We start from the raw sequence: 20,796 nt of genomic DNA on the forward strand, positions 1-20,796 counted from the left end.
TTTAAATTTGTTTAAAAACATTTAATTTGTGACGGATAGTTTCTCGTAATGACCTTTGCGTCCACAAGAGGCGCCTTAAACCGTGGCTCATCGAGCAGTTGTTTTTTCAGGCATATTTCTAGATTGGCTTAGCGCGTGCAGTCTGCCTTCCTCGCTCGATTTTGCTTCTTGACCTCGTGGCTTTGGCGATTTTTGGCGTTTAATTTACTCATTTTTCAACGCTTTTCAAGGTACGCTAATAGATTAAAATTAATAGCTGATACTAATGTTTGAATAATTTTGAGTTGGACAAATTTTTTTGTCTTCGAAAGATTAGGAGGTGGAAGTCGTACTTGCCATGAGGTAAGAAAAATAAAAATACTATTCGGGTTAGTACATTCTAGTCTGGCTAATCCATAGTTATTAAACAGTTTGGAAAAGGACATTTTTCCATGGAATGCCCACAAGGAGGAGGTGGGAGTTGATCATGTAGGTGTCATAAGGTCAATATGAGACTTGTATCTAGTTTTCTTTTATTAAAGTTTAGTGTTCATTTCCAACCAAGAAGTGGGCCATGTAGCAAGAGATTTTCCACAAGGAGGGGTCATTGGTGGCAGCAAGTGTTACAATGTAAACATCAATTGTATCTTCACAAAAAATATTTTATGTTCCAGTGTTCATTGTCTTACCCCTAGTGTCATGAAGTTGGCCACACCTCAAAAGGCTGTACGAATCTATTCGTGAATTGACGAAAAACGGAAAGCCGCGTGAACAATACATTCCGGAAGCTGTGACAAGCGATGAAAAGGAACTGTTTAAGTGGGATCGTCTGTGGGGAACGCTTTAACAATTTTGATAAAGTCGTTCTCCATCGAATCCAGGTAAGCCATTTTTCGAAACAGTATTTTATGATTTGAAAATTTCTATTGGGTTTGCTTCAGGTTACAGGAAAAGATGTACCTCAATACATAAAATCACTCGAAGAAGGCGGCCTGCGCCCACTACTACTTCAAAACATTAAGAATTCTGGCTACATAAAACCAACACCTGTACAGAAAGCTTCAGTTGCAGTTAGTCCTTGTTCTTGCCAAAAGATATTTGATTGCTTGTGCTGTCACGGGCTCCGGCAAAACGGTAATCCAATTCATTAACGCTGTGTAATTCTGAAACCTTGATGCCCTCGTACTAACTTGATTCGAATGGGTCGGTATGAACTGGGTAAGTTGAGGTAAAAGTAATTTTGAGTGGGCACGTCGGTGATTGCGACTGCTTAAAGGTCCAATTGCATCTAAGATACTCAACAAACCCTTCGTGATATTCGTTGATTAAGTCATCTAAAATTTCACATTTCTTCATATAGGCGGCGTACTTGGTACCGGTTATGAACATATTGTTAGAACAAGGTGTTGCTGGTGCGTCGCCGCCATGGTTCAAAAGCCAGAAGTTGTAATTGTCGCACTCACTCGTGAATTTTCGATTCGAATTCACCGCGGGTCGTGTAAATTCTCCTACAATTCGGTTTTAAAATCTGTCATTACATATGAAGGAACTGTCGCGAGCCATCAGCGGTCAAATCTTCAAGCTGGGTGCAATACTCTTGTCGCGACCGCGGGGCGACTTGAGGATTTTCTCAACCGTGGAGTATTTTACTTCTCGACGGCCAGGTTTTTAATTTTGGACGAAGCTGATCGAATGCTTTATGGGTTTCGGTCCCGATATTGAAAAAATTGTCAGCCATCCAACGATGCCTCCGAAAGTATGTTCTCGATGGCTTTTGAGTATGAGATTTGACTGATGTAATGCTATTTGTTTCTCTGTAGGGAATCCGTCGTGTTTGTATGTTTACGGTTTCACTGGCGCCCAATCGGAAAATTGCCTTGTCTGGAAATTTCGCAAAGTGTGACGGCTTTTGGCAGAACTATGATTGAGAAAACAAGAGAGGATGTGGAGTCTAAATTTTGCGTCGAGAATGGCTATGCCCATGACGCCAAAGTAATATCCCTGGATTGTGAATAATTATTTGCAGAAGTACTGACTAATGGATTTTCTTTTAATTTAATATCACGTCAGGTAATCTATGGTAACACAGATTCCGTAATGGTGAAATTCGGTGTACCCACGGTGGCCGAAGCCATGGAATTAGGCCGAGAAGCTGCCGCATTTGTGTCGGCAAAATTTGTCAAACCCATTAATTTGGAATTGGGAAAAGTCTATTACCCCTATGTATTGATCAACAAAAAGAGGTAATTACGGTTCTGATTTATAAAGACTTGTTAGATGAGATACCAGTTGTACTGACTGTTTCTGTCTTCACAGGTATGCAGGATTGTATTGGACCAAACCTGAAAAGTTTGACAAAATGGATTGTAAGGGTATAGAAACCGTTCGTCGTGATAATTGTCAACTCGTTGCCAATCTTATCAATAGCTGTCTGCAGAAAATTTTGATGGAGCGGTAAACAAAAAGTCATCAATTTTAGTATTTGAAGTTTGAGGGTTTGATATTTTCTCATAGAGACCAGGATGGAGCCTTAGAATACGCCAAACAAACAACTTCCGACTTGCTGTGCAACAAAGTCGATATCTCACTTCTGGTGATTACCAAGGTAGAGCGTAACTATGTTTTGGAATACTGTGATTTTATCCGTTTGCCTTCTTTTATAAAAAAGGAGCTGACTAAAACAGATACAGACTACGCCAGCAAACAGGCACGTGTGGAACTAGCTCACAAGATGCGTAAGCGAGATGCTGGTACAACCCCAAAATTAGGGGATCGAGTTCCGTATATCATTATCGCAGCTGCTAAAAATACACCAGCCTACCTCAAGGTTCTTCTTTGGATTTCAAATTTCTCATAAACTATTAAGTTTTCATGCGTCTTCTTTAGGCGGAAGACCCGATTTTTGTCCTGGAACACAGCGTACCTATTGATGCCCAATACTATTTGGAAAATCAGCTTTCAAAACCCCTTGTTTGGATTTTTTAACTTAACTTGGATCTAAAGCGGAATCATTGTTGCTACGTAAACACGGACTCATCGCATTTATTTGTTTGACTTAATTGAACCGTTTGCATTCCGTATTGTAGATGATTACCATACGCGGACGCCTTCAGTTGTTACTTCAACAATTGGTGGATTGGCTAGCTTTACCACACGCAAATCCACCTGTGTTGGATGCAAAACCGTCCTTCCAGACGATAGTGCTGTATGCAAGTAAATCTAATTTCTGCCTAACTCGGCGATGTTTGTTAAAATTACTGTTCCAATTAAACAGATTTTGCAAGCCGAAAGAATCGGAGTTCTACTAGAGGGAAATTGGCCAACTTTATGCTCTCGAAGAGAAGTTTAATCGTTTATGGACAGAATGACAACGGTGCCAGGGAAATCTCAACGAAGAGATTCTTTGTTCCAAGTAAATAGTTTGAGTGATATCATAATCATGTTACATACTTAATACTAATCATTTGTCACATTTAGCCGAGATTGCCCCATCCTTTATTTGAGGACAAAAGTTAGAAAAGATCTCACGGAACAGGATAAACTTATGAAAAGATTCGACCTACCCTGACAACCTACCGCTCTCGTCAATGATGGTGCATACAGGTAATGGTTTGGCTTCTGTAAAATAGATTGAAAACAATTAATTACACTACTCATCGTTCAGTAAGTTCCCCATAACCAAAAGATTTTAATAAAAATTGTGTATAGCGTCGTAAGAGTCTCGGAGGGAGTAGGCGGTAAAATGCGTGATGTCATGTAATTCCGTATTTTTCCGTATTTTACAAAAATATTTTACGTTCCAGTGTTCATTGTTTTACTTCTAGTGTAATAAAGCTGGCCACACCTCGAAAAGCTGCACAAATCTCTTCAGTGAATTGACAGAAGATGGAAAGCGATGTGAGCAATACATTCTGGAAGCTGTGACATGTGATGAAAAGGAACTATTTAAGGGCATCGTCTGTGTGGGAACTCTTTAACAATTTTGATAAAGTTGTCCTTCAGGTAAGCCATTTCTCGAAACTGTATTTTGTGATTTAAAAATATCTGTTGGGTTTGCTTTAGGTTACAGGAAAAGATGTATCTCAATACATAACACCATTCTAAGAAGCCGGCCTGCACCAACTACTACTTGATTCAAATGGGACGCTATGAACTGGGTAAGCTGAAGTAAAAGTAATTTTTAGTGGGCACGCCGGTAATTGCGACTACTAAAAGGTCCAATTGCATCTAAGATACTCAACGAACCCTTCGTGATATTCGTTGATTAAGTCATCTAAAATTTTACATTTTTTCATTCAGGCGGCGTACTTGGTACCGGTTATGAACATATTGTTAGAACAAGGCGTTGCTGGTGCGTCTCCTGCCATGGCTCAAAAGCCAGAAGTGGTAATTGGCGCACCCACTCGTGAATTAGCCATTCAAATTCACTGGGAGGCGTGTAAATTCTCTTTAACAATTTTTTAAAAGTCGTCCTCCAGGTGAGCCATTTTTCGAACTGTATTTTGTGAATTGAAAATATCTATTGGGTTTGCTTTAGGTTACAGGAAAAGATGTACTTCAATACATAACACCATTTTAAGAAGCCGGCCTGCGCCAACTACTACTTCAAAACATTAAGAATTCTGGCTACATAAAACCAACACCTGTACAGAAAGCTTCAGTTACAGTTATTCTTGCCAAAAGAGATTTGATTGCTTGTGCTGTCATGTGCTCCGGCAAAACGGCAATCCAATTATTAACGCTGTATAATTTTGAAACCTTGATGCCCTTGTACTGAGTTGATTCAAATGGGTCGGTATGAACTGGGTAAGTTGAAGTAAAAGTAATTTTGTTTGGGCACGCCGGTGATTGCGACTACTAAAAGGTCCAATTGCATCTAAGATACTTAACAACCCCTTCGTGATGTTCGTTGATTAAGTCATCTTAAATTTAACATTTTTTCATGCAGGTGGCGTACTTGGTACCGGTTATGAACATATTGTTAGAACAAGATGTTGCTGGTGCGACTCATGCCATGGTTCAAAAGCCAGAAGTTGTAATTGTCGCACCCGCTCGTGAATTGCCCATTCAAATTCACCGCGAGGCGTGTAAATTCTCCTACAGTTCGGTTTTAAAGTCTGTGATTATATATGGAGGAACTGTCACGAGCCATCAGCGATCAAATCTTCAAGCTGGGTGCAATATTCTTGTCGCGACCGCGGGGCGACGCAAGGATTTTCTCGACCGTGGAGTATTTTACTTCTCGGGGTCAGGTTTTAAATTTTGGACGAAGCTGATCGAATGCTTGACATGGGTTTCGGCCCCAATGTTGAAACTATAATTTTTATCAACCATCCAACGATGCATCCGAAAGTATGTTCTCGATGGCTTTTGAGGATGAGATTTGTCTGATGTAATACTATTTGTTTCTCTGTAGGGAATCCGTCGTGCTTGTATGTTTTCGGCTACATTCCCAGATGAAGTAAAAGCGCTGGCTGTGACGTACATGGAAGACTACATATTCGTCACAACAGGCATTGACGGTGGCACGAATCCGGATGTTCAATAGCTGTTTGTTCAGTGCGCGAAAAGAGATAAGAGAACTAAGCTGATCGAAGTTTTACAAGATCTCGGTGATGCCAAGACTATCGTTTTTGTCGACAGCAAAATCACGGCGGATTTCGTCTCTGCATTTTTCTGCAATAACACCTTACAAGTAAGAATTAAACCTGTTGTGAATTGGTCAAGGTGTCTTAACTTTAAATATCTAGTCTACCAGCATCCATGGTGATCGTCTTCAGAGTCAGCGTAAGCAAGCTTCGTGACTTCAGAAATGGTATTAGGAATATTCTCGTGGTGACTAATGTTGCTGTCCGTGGTATAGGTAATAGTGTCTGGGTTCTTCGTTCGTTTTTTACGTATTTGATTTTGTATTGTTTTTCCTAGATATTGCCAGCGTCAACTATGTCGTAAATTATGACTTGCCAACTGATATTGAAGAGTATGTTCATCGTGTTGGTCGAACGGGCTGCGTGGGAAATGTTGGAAAATCAATAAGCTTCTTCGACCAAGAAAGAGATGGCCCTAACGCTGGAAAGTTTGTGTCTTTTTTAACTAAGGTAAGAACCTATTCCAGTTTGACATCTAATTATATTTCTCTGGCCTTGTGTTCGTTATTAATAATCCTACATATTTTTATTTTTTTTTAGTCCAACGCCGATGTCCCGCCATTCATGCAAGCGATGGTCTCAGGTGTGAGTGGAATGGGTTACGACTTTAGCGCCCCTTCGACTCAAGGGGGCTTTGCTAGTCGAGATATGCGCCGAGCAAGTTTAGACCTAGGTAGTTCTTATTACTTGTAGATCTAATTTAATCTATTCGCAGTTCGGCGATAAACCTGGATTTGCTGCCTTGCCTACTGAAGTTGAAGAGAGTTGGGATTAACTCAATGTCGTTCACTTGGTTGGTTTATTTCGAGTAATCCAAAACCAAAATTCTTATCGAAGAACATCTTGGAACTTACATGCAATGTCTGTTTGAAAATTTTATTACGTGTTTATTTTGCTGACCATATACTTGAATGTAGAACAAATTCATTTTGTTTAAGGAAACAGTTAATGGGAAAAATTTTGTATTGTACCTTTCCACTTTCAGCAAAGTTTTTTTCATTTATCAGAGAACTACATAGCTATCAAAATCTCAAACAATGTATGTAATTATAGTTATGGCATAATGGTAGCATGCTGTCCTACAGTGCGAAAAGTCTGTGGTTCGAATCCCAGAATGGTTAATATTGCTTGGCACGGTCGTCATAAAAAAATTCTGGAACGCTGACGTGGTCGTCCCAGAAAAAAATCTGGGATCCTACCGATCGTCGAGAAGAAAGAATTTTTCCGTTTTTTGCCATATTTCGTTATTTCGACAAATAAACGTGTGCTACGAAGAAAAAAACGTCCCTGGCGAATCAGAGTATTGAACCCTAGACCTTCGGCTTCTGAAGCCGATTCTCTACCTTTGAGCTATTTTACATGCTGTAATTCTACTATTACTAATAGTAAATATAGGAATAGGGTTTGGACTTGTAAAAAAAAAACGAGCCTCCTTTTTGTTTCCTGATCATTCACTGGCTCAAAACATCGAAACCAAGACCCGGGCAACTTGCCTTTACCGAATATACCCGAAAACCTGTTAGCATGTTTTTTTAACAGAACCGACTTTGTTTTGTTTTTTTTGCTTTTCCCTTTTTTCCTACCTGCCAATTCCTTGCGACGCCATTTGTACGTCAAAACCACGAGTTTTCTCCAGGGTGTTTTTTTAACAGAACCGTTTTTTTTTTTTTTTTTTTTGCTTTTTCGTTTTTTTCTACCTGCCGGTGGCAATGACGCATTTAGCGTCGAAACAAAAAACAACCATTACCACAATTCCAAATACTGTTCGGACCATTGTGTATTTGTCAAACACTAAAGGGCAGCACGGAAGACGAGACGAGGAGCAGACGAGAGACACTAGAGCGCAAAATAACCAAGTCAATTGAAAGGGGGAGGATTTAGCGATGGTAAGGTTGCTAAACTAAGCAATTTTGTGTGTACATACATATTTACATATAATTAAATATACCTATAATTTGACTAAAAACAGGTCTTTCTACTCAGGAAATTTCTTTTTCTTTTATTTTCTCTTCGAAAACAGGAAAGAATAAAGAAAAATACATTTATATTTAAAAGTGGAGGCGGTGACTAAGACTTGTTTGCTTGGGCATTAGACAACAGAAGGTGCACAGATGGAAATTAGACTATTGTTTACATAAATTTAGTTTTTTACATCAATTTAAAGAAGTAAACATTACATTTCCAGCTTCTGAGCCATGTTTCCAATGTTTTTGTATTCTGATTTTGAATTCTACTATACCAATTCTCGAACAGGCTGACAGGTTGTGGTTAGAGAATGGCCTCATGATTCTTGAATTGAAAGCAGAAACACAGCCAGGTCGCTTGAAACAAGTAAACAATTATATAATCAGATATTAACACAAACAAATGTGAAATGATATGTACGATGCAAGGGCAGGACAGTCTCTGAGGCTGTGCCAAAACTGGTTATGCTGGAACATGGTAGAAAAAAAACGTGAAATATTTATCCTACCCTTGATTGCTGGATTACTTTAATGTTCCTGAAATGAAAATGCACACTGTGAATGTGAGTCCTTGGAATACTACGAAGGCAACAAAAGGAACCAAAACCTATGCAAACATACGTCACTAAAGTCTGTGTGATACCGAGTTGTCTACGTCAAATAGGTTGTGGAAGAGTTCCATAAGTCGACTGTTAAGAATGTATTAAGTTAAAGAAATAGAATATAACAAAATAAAATAAGGATTAGTTATATGTAAATTAAGTAAAGTTATTAATTAAAAAAATTATTTATTTATATGGCTAGAATATGTAAAGTTGTATTTTACAGACTTAATTAGAACCTGGCCGATAGATGGCGATAGCTGTAAAAAAGAAAAAATTGCCTATTTTTTTTTTGGGGGGGGGGGGGGATTACTATGGCAATCCGTTTTACTATATGGCAATCCGTTTTACATGGAAAAAAAAAAAAAAATGGCGGAAAAAAAAAAAAAAATCACACTTTTTTCTCTTTTTTCCACCCGTAGCCATCTACCCGTCGGTTTCGTTATTACAAGTATGTATGCAATTTCAGTTAATTGTATGCCATTAGCATTTAATTGAGCAGCGTGGCTGGAGAAAACTGCGTGGCTGGAGGAGCAATTGAAAAATGGATAAGATAATAAAACAAAAAAGTGGTAAGTATAAACATTATTATATTGGTTTTCAATTATTAATTATTGTTTATTAGATCAAATAATGAAGCTTCAGGCCCAGTTATTGGAACAACACAAAATATTAGATAACAACGAAGCTAAGGATGGTAGGCCTAATACGTAATGATTCTATTTATTTGCTTTTATTCATTCGTGTTTTGTAGCTCAAATTTTTGAGTCTACAAGCTCAGCTAGGGGAAAAGAACAAATTGGAACAAAACAGTTTCCAAACAGTGAAGGAGGTTTTTCAAAACTCATCCCTAACTGAACGTGAGGATGAGTTGGCATTAGGTGAACACAGTCAGGTGCCTAAACTTTCCAAATAAGAATTCCAAATAAGTATAGAATTTTAACAAACAATTATTTATTGTTTAGTTATTCAGTCCACCACCTGACAGTGTGTTAAATTTAAATTCTGTTAGTGCTGCACTAAAAGAATTGTTAGTAATAAGTCCATGCAGCGAAGGAACTGAAGAATTGTGGTACTGTATTTGGGCGGAAAATGGGTGTGGTATGGAAACACAGAAATGGCATGAGTTCAACCTAAAACATGGATTAGGTACTTCCCCATTCTTTGTCTATCGAAAAAGTATTTTTAATGCTATTATTTTGCATTCACAGAATTTTAGCGGGGGGATCAAGTCAAGTCTGGAAGTGTTACAGGATGGAAGAGTGAGCCTACAGATGAAAAAACACTGAGAGTGCATTACCGTTAAGGTGTGAGGTAAATTAATAGAGTAATGCAAATTGCCTAATGAGAAGTACCATCTTGTGTTAATGAATCCAGTACAACAGCAATCCTTTATAGTTCTGTCACAGCTAGAAGCCTCAAATAATTCTGCTTCTCTGTCTAAAGAACAACTTGTCCTTTACGTTCAGAGTGTTGGGGAAACTGGGTACTTAAATGGCCCTAAAGATGTTTTAATTTTGCTGCTATTGCAGAGATGAACATCATACATGGACTCTTTAGGTATGAAAGGATTTTTCTTCAAATAATTTTGAATTTATGACGAAGAATTTCTCCTCCTTTTTGCCAACCAGGTCTAATCAACCAAAAAAAATTTTATCCAATAGGCAAGGATTTTCATGTACTGGGAACACAACTATCAACAATGCAACGTTCTACAGGTGCTAGTTTATCATTCAAGAACCTTATACAATGATGTTAATCTGCAATTTGTATGTCCTTTCCCAAGCTTCCACCAGAAGTTGAATCTATGAGTCATGTAAGTTACATGATCAACAATTGATTTGTTTAACGGTGTTGTTTTTCTTTTCTCAATATAGGTTAATAGTAACATTGGATCTGAAAAGATTCTTGGTTGGGGCAAGACACTGAATAAATTGTATTGATTGGATGGATGACATGACATTGCTATACTTAATTCGGATTCCCCAGACGGTATTTGATATTAAAAAAATTGAAGTGCATATCTGGGCTCCCTTCTTTTCTGAAGCCCCGTTTCCCCTTGACTCATAATAAGCCCGTAGGGGGTCATGCCCCTACTGTACGGTATATATAAAAACAACATATACCGAGGTTTGGAGGGCTCTGGCCGGAAAGGGGACGTGGGGTGCCGCTTCGTCCGATGATGTGTTCACGGAGGGTGACGTGGCTGCCCACAAATCCGAACTAAAGGTTAATCGCTCCTGTAAAAATGTTCCAAATCTTCAGCTCTTCTTCCGGCTTCTCTTAGCCAATCACCGGGTAATCTCCCCGGTGGGTCAACAAGGCAGTGTCTCCCCCTGCCTGGGTTGACGGCAACTTTTGAAAGGGCTATTATGCCTTTTTAAAGTTGCAAAAATAATTGTAATGTGCAGAGAATTGTCAATAAAATTTTTTTTATTAAAATATTTTTTGCAAAATTCGTTCCTTTCATTGTCTGTGTTAGCTTTGTTCACACATTGCATTTATCAATTTTTTTTTTGGCTTTGCTTTATTTGTTTTTGTCACATTAGATGGTAAGGTGACGGGTATTGGTTTATCGTTTATCTGTAAGCATTCTATTATTATCCAGGAATCGAACCTTGGATGTTCGGCATACCTCGCCGATGCTCTACCAATGAGCCACGAATCATATAATTTTAAATTGGTTTTTTTTCTAGTCACTTGTGGACTTGCATTTACACTTAGAATAAAACTAAAATGTAATTCTGAAATATACTCTTCTACATTACACTACTTCATTTTTACACATCTACTGAGGTTTGAACCCAGGGTAACAGGTATCGCAGATAAAAGCTCTACCACAGAGCTAAGAACCTTATGGAAGCAATAGAAAGATAAACATATAGTTGTGAAAGACTGCATAAACATCCTAGACGATAACATATAATATGCGATAATAAAATATTTAGATATATCTCGTGGCTCAATGTTAGAGCATCGTCGTTGCACGCTGAATGTCTGGGGATCGATTCCCATACGAGTAAAATAAAATACAAAATTACTTCAAGAAATATCCAGATATTACACGTTGTTCCTTGAATCCAAGTTGAAGAATTCAAAGAGTGTAATAAATAATAATTGAATACTTACAGATAAACGATAAACCAATGGAAACAATGCTTACCATCAATGTTGACAAAAACAAATAATGCGAAGAAAAAAAAAAAGTTGATAAATGCAATGTGTGAACAAAGCTAACACAGACAATGAAAGGAACGAATTTTGCAAAAAATATTTTAATAAAAAAAATTTTATTGACAATTCTCTGCACATTACAATTATTTTTGCAACTTTAAAAAGGCATAATAGCCCTTTCAAAAGTTGCCGTCAACCCAGGCAGGGGGAGACACTGCCTTGTTGACCCACCGGGGAGATTACCCGGTGATTGGCTAAGAGAAGCCGGAAGAAGAGCTGAAGATTTGGAACATTTTTACAGGAGCGATTAACCTTTAGTTCGGATTTGTGGGCAGCCACGTCACCCTCCGTGAACACATCATCGGACGAAGCGGCACCCCACGTCCCCTTTCCGGCCAGAGCCCTCCAAACCTCGGTATATGTTGTTTTTATATATACCGTACAGTAGGGGCATGACCCCCTACGGGCTTATTATGAGTCAAGGGGAAACGGGGCTTCAGAAAAGAAGGGAGCCCAGATATGCACTTCAATTTTTTTAATATCAAATACCGTCTGGGGAATCCGAATTAAGTATAGCAATGTCATGTCATCCATCCAATCAATACAATTTATTCAGTGTCTTGCCCCAACCAAGAATCTTTTCAGATCCAATGTTACTATTAACCTATATTGAGAAAAGAAAAACAACACCGTTAAACAAATCAATTGTTGATCATGTAACTTACATGACTCATAGATTCAACTTCTGGTGGAAGCTTGGGAAAGGACATACAAATTGCAGATTAACATCATTGTATAAGGTTCTTGAATGATAAACTAGCACCTGTAGAACGTTGCATTGTTGATAGTTGTGTTCCCAGTACATGAAAATCCTTGCCTATTGGATAAAATTTTTTTTGGTTGATTAGACCTGGTTGGCAAAAAGGAGGAGAAATTCTTCGTCATAAATTCAAAATTATTTGAAGAAAAATCCTTTCATACCTAAAGAGTCCATGTATGATGTTCATCTCTGCAATAGCAGCAAAATTAAAACATCTTTAGGGCCATTTAAGTACCCAGTTTCCCCAACACTCTGAACGTAAAGGACAAGTTGTTCTTTAGACAGAGAAGCAGAATTATTTGAGGCTTCTAGCTGTGACAGAACTATAAAGGATTGCTGTTGTACTGGATTCATTAACACAAGATGGTACTTCTCATTAGGCAATTTGCATTACTCTATTAATTTACCTCACACCTTAACGGTAATGCACTCTCAGTGTTTTTTCATCTGTAGGCTCACTCTTCCATCCTGTAACACTTCCAGACTTGACTTGATCCCCCCGCTAAAATTCTGTGAATGCAAAATAATAGCATTAAAAATACTTTTTCGATAGACAAAGAATGGGGAAGTACCTAATCCATGTTTTAGGTTGAACTCATGCCATTTCTGTGTTTCCATACCACACCCATTTTCCGCCCAAATACAGTACCACAATTCTTCAGTTCCTTCGCTGCATGGACTTATTACTAACAATTCTTTTAGTGCAGCACTAACAGAATTTAAATTTAACACACTGTCAGGTGGTGGACTGAATAACTAAACAATAAATAATTGTTTGTTAAAATTCTATACTTATTTGGAATTCTTATTTGGAAAGTTTAGGCACCTGACTGTGTTCACCTAATGCCAACTCATCCTCACGTTCAGTTAGGGATGAGTTTTGAAAAACCTCCTTCACTGTTTGGAAACTGTTTTGTTCCAATTTGTTCTTTTCCCCTAGCTGAGCTTGTAGACTCAAAAATTTGAGCTACAAAACACGAATGAATAAAAGCAAATAAATAGAATCATTACGTATTAGGCCTACCATCCTTAGCTTCGTTGTTATCTAATATTTTGTGTTGTTCCAATAACTGGGCCTGAAGCTTCATTATTTGATCTAATAAACAATAATTAATAATTGAAAACCAATATAATAATGTTTATACTTACCACTTTTTTGTTTTATTATCTTATCCATTTTTCAATTGCTCCTCCAGCCACGCAGTTTTCTCCAGCCACGCTGCTCAATTAAATGCTAATGGCATACAATTAACTGAAATTGCATACATACTTGTAATAACGAAACCGACGGGTAGATGGCTACGGGTGGAAAAAAGAGAAAAAAGTGTGATTTTTTTTTTTTTTTTTTCCATGTAAAACGGATTGCCATATAGTAAAACGGATTGCCATAGTAATTCCCCCCCCCCCAAAAAAAAATAGGCAATTTTTTCTTTTTTACAGCTATCGCCATCTATCGGCCAGGTTCTAATTAAGTCTGTAAAATACAACTTTACATATTCTAGCCATATAAATAAATAATTTTTTTAATTAATAACTTTACTTAATTTACATATAACTAATCCTTATTTTATTTTGTTATATTCTATTTCTTTAACTTAATACATTCTTAACAGTCGACTTATGGAACTCTTCCACAACCTATTTGACGTAGACAACTCGGTATCACACAGACTTTAGTGACGTATGTTTGCATAGGTTTTGGTTCCTTTTGTTGCCTTCGTAGTATTCCAAGGACTCACATTCACAGTGTGCATTTTCATTTCAGGAACATTAAAGTAATCCAGCAATCAAGGGTAGGATAAATATTTCACGTTTTTTTTCTACCATGTTCCAGCATAACCAGTTTTGGCACAGCCTCAGAGACTGTCCTGCCCTTGCATCGTACATATCATTTCACATTTGTTTGTGTTAATATCTGATTATATAATTGTTTACTTGTTTCAAGCGACCTGGCTGTGTTTCTGCTTTCAATTCAAGAATCATGAGGCCATTCTCTAACCACAACCTGTCAGCCTGTTCGAGAATTGGTATAGTAGAATTCAAAATCAGAATACAAAAACATTGGAAACATGGCTCAGAAGCTGGAAATGTAATGTTTACTTCTTTAAATTGATGTAAAAAACTAAATTTATGTAAACAATAGTCTAATTTCCATCTGTGCACCTTCTGTTGTCTAATGCCCAAGCAAACAAGTCTTAGTCACCGCCTCCACTTTTAAATATAAATGTATTTTTCTTTATTCTTTCCTGTTTTCGAAGAGAAAATAAAAGAAAAAGAAATTTCCTGAGTAGAAAGACCTGTTTTTAGTCAAATTATAGGTATATTTAATTATATGTAAATATGTATGTACACACAAAATTGCTTAGTTTAGCAACCTTACCATCGCTAAATCCTCCCCCTTTCAATTGACTTGGTTATTTTGCGCTCTAGTGTCTCTCGTCTGCTCCTCGTCTCGTCTTCCGTGCTGCCCTTTAGTGTTTGACAAATACACAATGGTCCGAACAGTATTTGGAATTGTGGTAATGGTTGTTTTTTGTTTCGACGCTAAATGCGTCATTGCCACCGGCAGGTAGAAAAAAACGAAAAAGCAAAAAAAAAAAAAAAAAAAACGGTTCTGTTAAAAAAACACCCTGGAGAAAACTCGTGGTTTTGACGTACAAATGGCGTCGCAAGGAATTGGCAGGTAGGAAAAAAGGGAAAAGCAAAAAAAACAAAACAAAGTCGGTTCTGTTAAAAAAACATGCTAACAGGTTTTCGGGTATATTCGGTAAAGGCAAGTTGCCCGGGTCTTGGTTTCGATGTTTTGAGCCAGTGAATGATCAGGAAACAAAAAGGAGGCTCGTTTTTTTTTTACAAGTCCAAACCCTATTCCTATATTTACTATTAGTAATAGTAGAATTACAGCATGTAAAATAGCTCAAAGGTAGAGAATCGGCTTCAGAAGCCGAAGGTCTAGGGTTCAATACTCTGATTCGCCAGGGACGTTTTTTTCTTCGTAGCACACGTTTATTTGTCGAAATAACGAAATATGGCAAAAAACGGAAAAATTCTTTCTTCTCGACGATCGGTAGGATCCCAGATTTTTTTCTGGGACGACCACGTCAGCGTTCCAGAATTTTTTTATGACGACCGTGCCAAGCAATATTAACCATTCTGGGATTCGAACCACAGACTTTTCGCACTGTAGGACAGCATGCTACCATTATGCCATAACTATAATTACATACATTGTTTGAGATTTTGATAGCTATGTAGTTCTCTGATAAATGAAAAAAACTTTGCTGAAAGTGGAAAGGTACAATACAAAATTTTTCCCATTAACTGTTTCCTTAAACAAAATGAATTTGTTCTACATTCAAGTATATGGTCAGCAAAATAAACACGTAATAAAATTTTCAAACAGACATTGCATGTAAGTTCCAAGATGTTCTTCGATAAGAATTTTGGTTTTGGATTACTCGAAATAAACCAACCAAGTGAACGACATTGAGTTAATCCCAACTCTCTTCAACTTCAGTAGGCAAGGCAGCAAATCCAGGTTTATCGCCGAACTGCGAATAGATTAAATTAGATCTACAAGTAATAAGAACTACCTAGGTCTAAACTTGCTCGGCGCATATCTCGACTAGCAAAGCCCCCTTGAGTCGAAGGGGCGCTAAAGTCGTAACCCATTCCACTCACACCTGAGACCATCGCTTGCATGAATGGCGGGACATCGGCGTTGGACTAAAAAAAAATAAAAATATGTAGGATTATTAATAACGAACACAAGGCCAGAGAAATATAATTAGATGTCAAACTGGAATAGGTTCTTACCTTAGTTAAAAAAGACACAAACTTTCCAGCGTTAGGGCCATCTCTTTCTTGGTCGAAGAAGCTTATTGATTTTCCAACATTTCCCACGCAGCCCGTTCGACCAACACGATGAACATACTCTTCAATATCAGTTGGCAAGTCATAATTTACGACATAGTTGACGCTGGCAATATCTAGGAAAAACAATACAAAATCAAATACGTAAAAAACGAACGAAGAACCCAGACACTATTACCTATACCACGGACAGCAACATTAGTCACCACGAGAATATTCCTAATACCATTTCTGAAGTCACGAAGCTTGCTTACGCTGACTCTGAAGACGATCACCATGGATGCTGGTAGACTAGATATTTAAAGTTAAGACACCTTGACCAATTCACAACAGGTTTAATTCTTACTTGTAAGGTGTTATTGCAGAAAAATGCAGAGACGAAATCCGCCGTGATTTTGCTGTCGACAAAAACGATAGTCTTGGCATCACCGAGATCTTGTAAAACTTCGATCAGCTTAGTTCTCTTATCTCTTTTCGCGCACTGAACAAACAGCTATTGAACATCCGGATTCGTGCCACCGTCAATGCCTGTTGTGACGAATATGTAGTCTTCCATGTACGTCACAGCCAGCGCTTTTACTTCATCTGGGAATGTAGCCGAAAACATACAAGCACGACGGATTCCCTACAGAGAAACAAATAGTATTACATCAGACAAATCTCATCCTCAAAAGCCATCGAGAACATACTTTCGGATGCATCGTTGGATGGTTGATAAAAATTATAGTTTCAACATTGGGGCCGAAACCCATGTCAAGCATTCGATCAGCTTCGTCCAAAATTTAAAACCTGACCCCGAGAAGTAAAATACTCCACGGTCGAGAAAATCCTTGCGTCGCCCCGCGGTCGCGACAAGAATATTGCACCCAGCTTGAAGATTTGATCGCTGATGGCTCGTGACAGTTCCTCCATATATAATCACAGACTTTAAAACCGAACTGTAGGAGAATTTACACGCCTCGCGGTGAATTTGAATGGGCAATTCACGAGCGGGTGCGACAATTACAACTTCTGGCTTTTGAACCATGGCATGAGTCGCACCAGCAACATCTTGTTCTAACAATATGTTCATAACCGGTACCAAGTACGCCACCTGCATGAAAAAATGTTAAATTTAAGATGACTTAATCAACGAACATCACGAAGGGGTTGTTAAGTATCTTAGATGCAATTGGACCTTTTAGTAGTCGCAATCACCGGCGTGCCCAAACAAAATTACTTTTACTTCAACTTACCCAGTTCATACCGACCCATTTGAATCAACTCAGTACAAGGGCATCAAGGTTTCAAAATTATACAGCGTTAATAATTGGATTGCCGTTTTGCCGGAGCACATGACAGCACAAGCAATCAAATCTCTTTTGGCAAGAATAACTGTAACTGAAGCTTTCTGTACAGGTGTTGGTTTTATGTAGCCAGAATTCTTAATGTTTTGAAGTAGTAGTTGGCGCAGGCCGGCTTCTTAAAATGGTGTTATGTATTGAAGTACATCTTTTCCTGTAACCTAAAGCAAACCCAATAGATATTTTCAATTCACAAAATACAGTTCGAAAAATGGCTCACCTGGAGGACGACTTTTAAAAAATTGTTAAAGAGAATTTACACGCCTCCCAGTGAATTTGAATGGCTAATTCACGAGTGGGTGCGCCAATTACCACTTCTGGCTTTTGAGCCATGGCAGGAGACGCACCAGCAACGCCTTGTTCTAACAATATGTTCATAACCGGTACCAAGTACGCCGCCTGAATGAAAAAATGTAAAATTTTAGATGACTTAATCAACGAATATCACGAAGGGTTCGTTGAGTATCTTAGATGCAATTGGACCTTTTAGTAGTCGCAATTACCGGCGTGCCCACTAAAAATTACTTTTACTTCAGCTTACCCAGTTCATAGCGTCCCATTTGAATCAAGTAGTAGTTGGTGCAGGCCGGCTTCTTAGAATGGTGTTATGTATTGAGATACATCTTTTCCTGTAACCTAAAGCAAACCCAACAGATATTTTTAAATCACAAAATACAGTTTCGAGAAATGGCTTACCTGAAGGACAACTTTATCAAAATTGTTAAAGAGTTCCCACACAGACGATGCCCTTAAATAGTTCCTTTTCATCACATGTCACAGCTTCCAGAATGTATTGCTCACATCGCTTTCCATCTTCTGTCAATTCACTGAAGAGATTTGTGCAGCTTTTCGAGGTGTGGCCAGCTTTATTACACTAGAAGTAAAACAATGAACACTGGAACGTAAAATATTTTTGTAAAATACGGAAAAATACGGAATTACATGACATCACGCATTTTACCGCCTACTCCCTCCGAGACTCTTACGACGCTATACACAATTTTTATTAAAATCTTTTGGTTATGGGGAACTTACTGAACGATGAGTAGTGTAATTAATTGTTTTCAATCTATTTTACAGAAGCCAAACCATTACCTGTATGCACCATCATTGACGAGAGCGGTAGGTTGTCAGGGTAGGTCGAATCTTTTCATAAGTTTATCCTGTTCCGTGAGATCTTTTCTAACTTTTGTCCTCAAATAAAGGATGGGGCAATCTCGGCTAAATGTGACAAATGATTAGTATTAAGTATGTAACATGATTATGATATCACTCAAACTATTTACTTGGAACAAAGAATCTCTTCGTTGAGATTTCCCTGGCACCGTTGTCATTCTGTCCATAAACGATTAAACTTCTCTTCGAGAGCATAAAGTTGGCCAATTTCCCTCTAGTAGAACTCCGATTCTTTCGGCTTGCAAAATCTGTTTAATTGGAACAGTAATTTTAACAAACATCGCCGAGTTAGGCAGAAATTAGATTTACTTGCATACAGCACTATCGTCTGGAAGGACGGTTTTGCATCCAACACAGGTGGATTTGCGTGTGGTAAAGCTAGCCAATCCACCAATTGTTGAAGTAACAACTGAAGGCGTCCGCGTATGGTAATCATCTACAATACGGAATGCAAACGGTTCAATTAAGTCAAACAAATAAATGCGATGAGTCCGTGTTTACGTAGCAACAATGATTCCGCTTTAGATCCAAGTTAAGTTAAAAAATCCAAACAAGGGGTTTTGAAAGCTGATTTTCCAAATAGTATTGGGCATCAATAGGTACGCTGTGTTCCAGGACAAAAATCGGGTCTTCCGCCTAAAGAAGACGCATGAAAACTTAATAGTTTATGAGAAATTTGAAATCCAAGAAGAACCTTGAGGTAGGCTGGTGTATTTTTAGCAGCTGCGATAATGATATACGGAACTCGATCCCCTAATTTTGGGGTTGTACCAGCATCTCGCTTACGCATCTTGTGAGCTAGTTCCACACGTGCCTGTTTGCTGGCGTAGTCTGTATCTGTTTTAGTCAGCTCCTTTTTTATAAAAGAAGGCAAACGGATAAAATCACAGTATTCCAAAACATAGTTACGCTCTACCTTGGTAATCACCAGAAGTGAGATATCGACTTTGTTGCACAGCAAGTCGGAAGTTGTTTGTTTGGCGTATTCTAAGGCTCCATCCTGGTCTCTATGAGAAAATATCAAACCCTCAAACTTCAAATACTAAAATTGATGACTTTTTGTTTACCGCTCCATCAAAATTTTCTGCAGACAGCTATTGATAAGATTGGCAACGAGTTGACAATTATCACGACGAACGGTTTCTATACCCTTACAATCCATTTTGTCAAACTTTTCAGGTTTGGTCCAATACAATCCTGCATACCTGTGAAGACAGAAACAGTCAGTACAACTGGTATCTCATCTAACAAGTCTTTATAAATCAGAACCGTAATTACCTCTTTTTGTTGATCAATACATAGGGGTAATAGACTTTTCCCAATTCCAAATTAATGGGTTTGACAAATTTTGCCGACACAAATGCGGCAGCTTCTCGGCCTAATTCCATGGCTTCGGCCACCGTGGGTACACCGAATTTCACCATTACGGAATCTGTGTTACCATAGATTACCTGACGTGATATTAAATTAAAAGAAAATCCATTAGTCAGTACTTCTGCAAATAATTATTCACAATCCAGGGATATTACTTTGGCGTCATGGGCATAGCCATTCTCGACGCAAAATTTAGACTCCACATCCTCTCTTGTTTTCTCAATCATAGTTCTGCCAAAAGCCGTCACACTTTGCGAAATTTCCAGACAAGGCAATTTTCCGATTGGGCGCCAGTGAAACCGTAAACATACAAACACGACGGATTCCCTACAGAGAAACAAATAGCATTACATCAGTCAAATCTCATACTCAAAAGCCATCGAGAACATACTTTCGGAGGCATCGTTGGATGGCTGACAATTTTTTCAATATCGGGACCGAAACCCATAAAGCATTCGATCAGCTTCGTCCAAAATTAAAAACCTGGCCGTCGAGAAGTAAAATACTCCACGGTTGAGAAAATCCTCAAGTCGCCCCGCGGTCGCGACAAGAGTATTGCACCCAGCTTGAAGATTTGACCGCTGATGGCTCGCGACAGTTCCTTCATATGTAATGACAGATTTTAAAACCGAATTGTAGGAGAATTTACACGACCCGCGGTGAATTCGAATCGAAAATTCACGAGTGAGTGCGACAATTACAACTTCTGGCTTTTGAACCATGGCGGCGACGCACCAGCAACACCTTGTTCTAACAATATGTTCATAACCGGTACCAAGTACGCCGCCTATATGAAGAAATGTGAAATTTTAGATGACTTAATCAACGAATATCACGAAGGGT

General features: G+C 38.3%; 6 long non-coding RNA genes across 8 annotated transcripts; 3 read left to right on the plus strand and 3 right to left on the minus strand.

Moving 5' to 3' along the window:
• The first annotated feature begins 3,080 nt into the window (after positions 1-3,080).
• Positions 3,081-6,290, plus strand: LOC130687545 (uncharacterized). 2 transcript variants are annotated; one of them, XR_009420954.1, is made up of 13 exons: positions 3,081-3,192; positions 3,254-3,391; positions 3,457-3,582; positions 3,688-3,735; positions 3,804-3,981; positions 4,042-4,136; positions 4,279-4,457; positions 4,517-4,785; positions 4,928-5,331; positions 5,396-5,674; positions 5,730-5,842; positions 5,905-6,077; positions 6,168-6,290. It is a non-coding gene; the product is annotated as an uncharacterized LOC130687545 (long non-coding RNA). The 2 variants fall into 2 exon arrangements; XR_009420953.1 differs by having other exon boundaries at positions 4,517-5,331.
• A 1,096-nt stretch (positions 6,291-7,386) lies between these two features.
• LOC130687616 (uncharacterized) lies at positions 7,387-8,370 on the minus strand. The gene is made up of 2 exons (XR_009000195.1): positions 8,101-8,370; positions 7,387-7,948 (listed from the first exon to the last, which is right to left on the minus strand). It is a non-coding gene; the product is annotated as an uncharacterized LOC130687616 (long non-coding RNA).
• Positions 8,371-8,730: 360 nt separating this feature from the next.
• On the plus strand, positions 8,731-9,335 carry LOC130687680 (uncharacterized). The gene is made up of 3 exons (XR_009420911.1): positions 8,731-8,890; positions 8,948-9,088; positions 9,159-9,335. It is a non-coding gene; the product is annotated as an uncharacterized LOC130687680 (long non-coding RNA).
• A 2,503-nt stretch (positions 9,336-11,838) lies between these two features.
• LOC130687679 (uncharacterized) lies at positions 11,839-13,400 on the minus strand. The gene is made up of 6 exons (XR_009000220.2): positions 13,337-13,400; positions 13,212-13,283; positions 13,014-13,154; positions 12,760-12,943; positions 12,349-12,697; positions 11,839-12,277 (listed from the first exon to the last, which is right to left on the minus strand). It is a non-coding gene; the product is annotated as an uncharacterized LOC130687679 (long non-coding RNA).
• Positions 13,401-13,710: 310 nt separating this feature from the next.
• On the plus strand, positions 13,711-14,694 carry LOC130687617 (uncharacterized). Its single transcript, XR_009000196.1, has 2 exons — positions 13,711-13,980; positions 14,133-14,694. It is a non-coding gene; the product is annotated as an uncharacterized LOC130687617 (long non-coding RNA).
• Positions 14,695-15,790: 1,096 nt separating this feature from the next.
• Positions 15,791-19,000, minus strand: LOC130687273 (uncharacterized). Of its 2 annotated transcripts, XR_009420946.1 has the most exons (13): positions 18,889-19,000; positions 18,690-18,827; positions 18,499-18,624; positions 18,346-18,393; positions 18,100-18,277; positions 17,945-18,039; positions 17,624-17,802; positions 17,296-17,564; positions 16,750-17,153; positions 16,407-16,685; positions 16,239-16,351; positions 16,004-16,176; positions 15,791-15,913 (listed from the first exon to the last, which is right to left on the minus strand). It is a non-coding gene; the product is annotated as an uncharacterized LOC130687273 (long non-coding RNA). The 2 variants fall into 2 exon arrangements; XR_009420945.1 differs by having other exon boundaries at positions 16,750-17,564.
• Positions 19,001-20,796: the final 1,796 nt, after the last annotated feature.

The sequence above is a fragment of the Daphnia carinata genome, chromosome 4 (genome assembly GCF_022539665.2).
Source record: "Daphnia carinata strain CSIRO-1 chromosome 4, CSIRO_AGI_Dcar_HiC_V3, whole genome shotgun sequence".
NCBI lineage: Eukaryota > Metazoa > Arthropoda > Branchiopoda > Diplostraca > Daphniidae > Daphnia > Daphnia carinata.